The 5,685-nt window shown below is 33.8% G+C and overlaps 1 pseudogene; it reads left to right on the top strand.

Annotated features, from left to right (window-relative positions):
- The first annotated feature begins 381 nt into the window (after positions 1–381).
- On the top strand, positions 382–1,497 carry LOC102135858 (high mobility group protein B2 pseudogene; annotated as a pseudogene).
- The last annotated feature ends 4,188 nt before the right edge of the window (positions 1,498–5,685 follow it).

Below are 5,685 nucleotides of genomic sequence, written 5' to 3'. Positions count from 1 at the left end.
GGCGGAGGTTGCGGTGAGCCGAGATCGCACCGCTGCACTCCACCCTGGGCAACAGGAGCAAAACTATGTCTCAAAAAAAGAAAAGAAAAAAAAGTTAATTACATGCCTAACTTATAAACTTTAGATAATTGGAGCTACCCTGAAAATAAAATCAGTCATTATTATGATATATCTTTTCCTGTTTTTTTGTTTTGTTTTGTTTTGTTTTTAATTGGAAGGTAGAACTCTAAATATTTAATTTCATTATTTCTTTCATGTTCAGAGATAAGCTTCTCTGTTATTCCAGCATAATTTATAATTTTTCTCCAGAAATATGTTACATGAAAAAATGTATTTTACTTTCTTTAATTTAAATACATATAGAAGCGGAGCCCCGCCAGCGCCCGCCCTGGCAGCTGCGGGCTCCGCACCGACCCGCCGGCTTCCCCTCTCCCTCCTCCGCCCCGTCAGGTGGACGCCGATCTGTCACCATGGGTAAAGGAGACCCCAACAAGCCGCGGGGCAAAATGTCCTCGTATGCCTTCTTCGTGCAGACCTGCCGGGAAGAGCACAAGAAGAAACACCCGGAATCTTCCGTCAATTTCGCGGAATTCTCCAAGAAGTGTTCGGACAGATGGAAGACCATGTCTGCAAAGGAGAAGTCGAAGTTTGAAGGTATGGCAAAAAGTGACAAAGTTCGCTATGATAGGGAGATGAAAAATTACGTTCCTCCCAAAGGTGATAAGAAAGGGAATAAAAAGGATCCCAATGCTCCTAAAAGGCCGTCATCTGCCTTTTTCCTGTTTTGCTCTGAACATCGCCCAAAGATCAAAAGTGAACACCCTGGCCTATCCATTGGGGATACTGCAAAGAAATTGGGTGAAATGTGGTCCGAGCAGTCAGCCAAAGATAAACAACCATATGAACAGAAAGCAGCTAAGCTAAAGGAGAAATATCAAAAGGATATTGCTGCATATCGTGCCAAGGGCAAAAGTGAAGCAGGAAAGAAGGGCCCTGGCAGGCCAACAGGCTCAAAGAAGAAGAATGAACCAGAAGATGAGGAGGAGGAGGAGGAGGAAGAAGATGAAGATGAGGAGGAAGAGGATGAAGATGAAGAATAAATGGCTATCCTTTAATCATGCGTGTGGAATGTGCATGTGTGCTCAGGCAATTGTTTTGCTAAGAATGTGAATTCAAGTGCAGCTCAATATTAGCTTCAGTATAAAAACTGTACAGATTTTTGTATAGCTGATAAGATTCTCTGTAGAGAAAATACTTTTAAAAAATTGCAGGTTGTAGCTTTTTGACGGGCTACTACATAGTTAGATTTTACAGCTTCTGATGTTGAATGTTCCTAAATATTTAATGGTTTTTTTTAATTTTTTGTGTATGGTAGCACAGCAAACTTGTAGGAATTAGTATCAATAGTAAATTTCGGGTTTTTTAGGATGTTGCATTCTGTTTTTTTTAAAAAAAATTTGTAATAAAATTATGTATATTAAAAAATAAATAAATAAATAAATATAGCATTAGTGAGACGTATTAATAACATTCCTCTAAATAATAAGGTTCCTCCACTTCACCCTCTACCCCAGTGTAATCATTATCCAATATAAACAGGAAAAAATGAGAACTACTTCAATTTATGAAAATATTTAGTATTGAAGACATGCCATTTCACCCCCCACTTTTGCTTTTAATCTACTGTGTTGATAGATTTGAACTCTGATTGGTTTCTATCAAACTAGTTTGAATTCATTTGTTACACTAGAATGCCTTTTTATTTATGACCTGCGTCTTGCAAGAAAACAAGATGAACTGACTTCATCAGTATCTATAGAAAGCGTTTCCTCTACATTTTTTTTTTTTTTTCCTGCATACAACTTGAAATCCTGCTTTAGGAATTTATTCAAGCACTACTGAAATTTCTCTGGTAAAAATGACTCCGTTGAGTTACTTCAAAGTTTGGTTGAGAGAGGTTATTATATAGAAACTTATATAAATTTGGACAACATATTGAAAGAACTATTTTTGCTCTGAAACTTCAACTGCTCAGAAGTATCCCTTACTATTAAGATTTTCTTATTATTAAAATAGAAATGCCTCTGGGATAGGTAGCATATGTCATCTCTCACACCTTATTGAAAATGAGTTTATTAGAAAGAGAAAGTACCAATTGCCTGGGGAGGAAAGATGCTGAATACGGAGAACTGGAAAATAAAAGCAAATCTGTCAACTATGTTTTTGTTGATATATGAACTGTGCAGTATTTCTGTGGTAGTGAGAGATCTGTTGTATCAAGTTCTTTGGATATGATCTCTTGGTTAAAATGATTGAGTGCTCAAAAAAGAGATCTAAAAGTTTTACAGAGAAAAATGTACAAGATACCCAAAATGGTGTGTGATATTAACAATAACTTTAAATTCGATTGAAGTCAAAATCACTATGGCTTCTAAGGCCTTGAATACTTTTTGTTTATTTCAGTCTGCTTCTTGATACAGACTGTAGAAGCTTCCTGAGATTAAGGGTCAACTCTTCTCCTCATTTCCCACATTGTTCTTTATATTCCACAATACTTGGATGATAGTACATGTTAAATAAATTCATATTAATTGCAGTTATATGTTTACTTAGTTATACCTTTATTTGTTTACTTGCTTTGCTTTTATAATTTCCATGCATACTCCCTTTCTATAAGGGAACTTCATCAGATTCACAAAAATACAGTCTATTTTGAGGTCAGACATATTATCTTATTTCTTTAGTCAATGTAGAATTACAGACTCAAGAAAAACACCTGGTTTTTTTTTAGCACTAATTACTTGTATTATTTCAAAGAACACATTCACTGAAGAGAAGTAATACCTTTATCAGTAATTTTTAAATCTCTATGTATATATTCACCTAGTATAAACTTTTATTGTATAAAAATTTAAATCACAAGCCTTGTACCTCTTAAAGAAATGCTGATTCTTCTTTATGTAATTATTTTGAATTTAGAAGAACTGCATATGTAATTACTCAACAATTCAACTTCTTCAAGATGAAATTTTATTATATAATACATACAATGTTGATAACTTTGGTAGCTAAACTTTAATTTTTCTATTTTCTGCTTTTGTGATTTTACGTTTCGGACTAAAACCTTCCTCAATGTTTTGACATACTTTTTATTTCAGCATATTATTTTTAATGTTCTCTAACAGAAGCAGTCATTTTTGTAACAGTAATCAATTTTAAACATTCATACTGGCTGTTTGCAATGATTTATAGGGATTGCAACTGAGAAATTATGGTTTTTGAATTAAAATACAGACTTTCACTGTAACTATTACCATAGTACTAGGTGTTTATTTGTAATTAAGCATAACATATTATTGCTTGAAGACAGGTATATGATATCAATTAAATATTTATGTGCATAAATGTTTACAGACACTTGTATAACCAAAGAACTGTATGAAATTGTATAAACCAAACCAACTGCATTAGAAAGGCAAATTTGAAGATGTGGGGGCAACAAATGGGTTGGAAGTAGAATGAGACCAACAACTGAAAGATTTTTCTTCAGAAACATGTAAGTCTTTTGAGTTGCTAAGGGAGCATGCATTAATTTTATAATGCCAACATTATAAAATTAAATTCAATGTTACTATTTTAAAACATTAGGGACAAGAACAATCTAAAGAGAAATATAGCTAAACATCTTAGTTATTTTATACTTGAAACATAATTCCCATCCACATATTTTTTATTATTGTGTGAAAGACAGTTTTCAATAAAATCAGAATTAAAGAGATGATATTCAACCAAATCACTTCTACAATTTAGAAGTTTTGAAGGGGAAGATTTTTCTACACTTATATATCATATTTCTATAGGACAGGTGATATTTCAGTAAACCCAAAGATGAAGAAAACATTATATATGCTGAATGTTTCATTTAAAATTTTCAAGCTGTATATTTAAATAACAAATATCTTTGTTTTTGACTCTATATTATACTATTGTAAGCACTCTTAAATGAGTTTCTACATTATACAGCACAGGTTTTCATTATGCTATCATTGATATTGGCATATTTCTTCATATGAAATATGGGATACTCTAGAATTTTATATACTTACTATAATGTAATTGCTGTGTGACTCTACAGATTTCTTCATATTTTGTTCTTCCTTTGGAGTATAACATTTAGAAATGTGCTTATGATAAAATGTTATATTTAATTAATTGTACTCAAAATTTCAACTGCTTTTTGTATGGGAAAACTAGACGTTTTATCTTCAATCTTCACTTGACTGAGAGTTATACAATCTTTACTTCTTCACATTCATAAGATTTATCTTAATTTTCTTTAACAGTTAGTTTTTCAGTTCTCATTTTCAAAGTTTTGTTGGGCTTCAGGAGTACGTAACCATATATATTTTTTATTTCTTTTAGCTTTAACAGATTAAGTTTGAAATATGACTCATTTACAATATTTTTGTATGTGTTATCAGTCATCTTTTAAATAAATATTCCTTTAGTACAAGTTTACATGCAATCGTCTGGGGAACTTTCTAGTATAATACAGAATGACTACAAGAGGAAGGACATTTAAAATTTGCAAACTGAAGGAAGTAAGTTTTAAAAAGAACCTATCTTTTTAATACAAATGTCCAATAATTCCCTGTTGTTTTTCTTTAACTAAGTATTCACTGAGCCTATAATAGACTCATATTTCTGGAACATAGATCAGTAAGTCTCTTGAAGATTCCAGGAAGTAGGAACTGATATGGTTTGGATGTTTGTCTTCTCCAAATCTCATGTCGAAATGATTCCAAGTGTTGGAGGGGGGACTTTGTGGGAGGTGATTAGATCACGGGGGAGGATCCCTGATGAATGATTTAGCACCCTGCACTGGATGATAAGTGAGCTCTTGCTCAGTAAATTCACAGGACATCTGGTTGTTTAAGAGTATGGGAACTCGCCCCCACTTCTTGCTCCCTCTCTCACCATGTGGCATGATGCTTCCACTTTGTCTTCAGCCATGATTGTAAGCTTTCTGAGGTCATCACCAAAAGCAGATGCCTGCACCATGATTCCTGTACAGTCTGCAGAACTGTGAAGCAAAATTAATCTTTTATCCTTATACATTATGTAGTCTTAAGAATTTCTTTATAGCAACACAAGAGTGAACTGACACAGAAAATTGGTACTGAGAGTGGAGTATTTCTATAAAGATACCTGAAAATAAGGAAGCAGCTTTGCAGCTGGGTAACAGGCGGAGTCTGGAATAGTTTGGAGGTCTCAGAAGAGGACAAGAACATGAAGAAAAACTTGGAACTTCTTAGAGACTGATTAAATTATTGTGATCAAAATGCTGACAGAGATATAGATAGTGAAGTCTAGGTTGATGAGGTCTCAGATGGAAATGAGAAACTCACTGGGAACTGGAGTTAAGGTAACCCCTGTTATGCTCTAGCAAAGAACTTGGCTGCATTGTGTTCATGTCCTAGGGATCTGTGGGTGTTTGAAATTAACAGTGATGACCTAGTGTATCTGGTAGAAGAAATTTTTAAGTAGTAACGCTTTCAAGAAGTAGATTGACTGCTTTGAATAGCCTATGATCAGATGTGGGAGCACAGAAATTACTTAAAGTTGAAACATATCTTAAAGGGAAGCAGAGCATAAAAGCTTGGAAATTTGCAGCCTGGCTCTGTG

The sequence above is a fragment of the Macaca fascicularis genome, chromosome 7 (assembly GCF_037993035.2).
Source record: "Macaca fascicularis isolate 582-1 chromosome 7, T2T-MFA8v1.1".
NCBI lineage: Eukaryota > Metazoa > Chordata > Mammalia > Primates > Cercopithecidae > Macaca > Macaca fascicularis.
The sequence above is the reverse complement of the archived record's forward strand: the minus strand, read 5'-3'. Positions and strand labels throughout refer to the sequence as shown.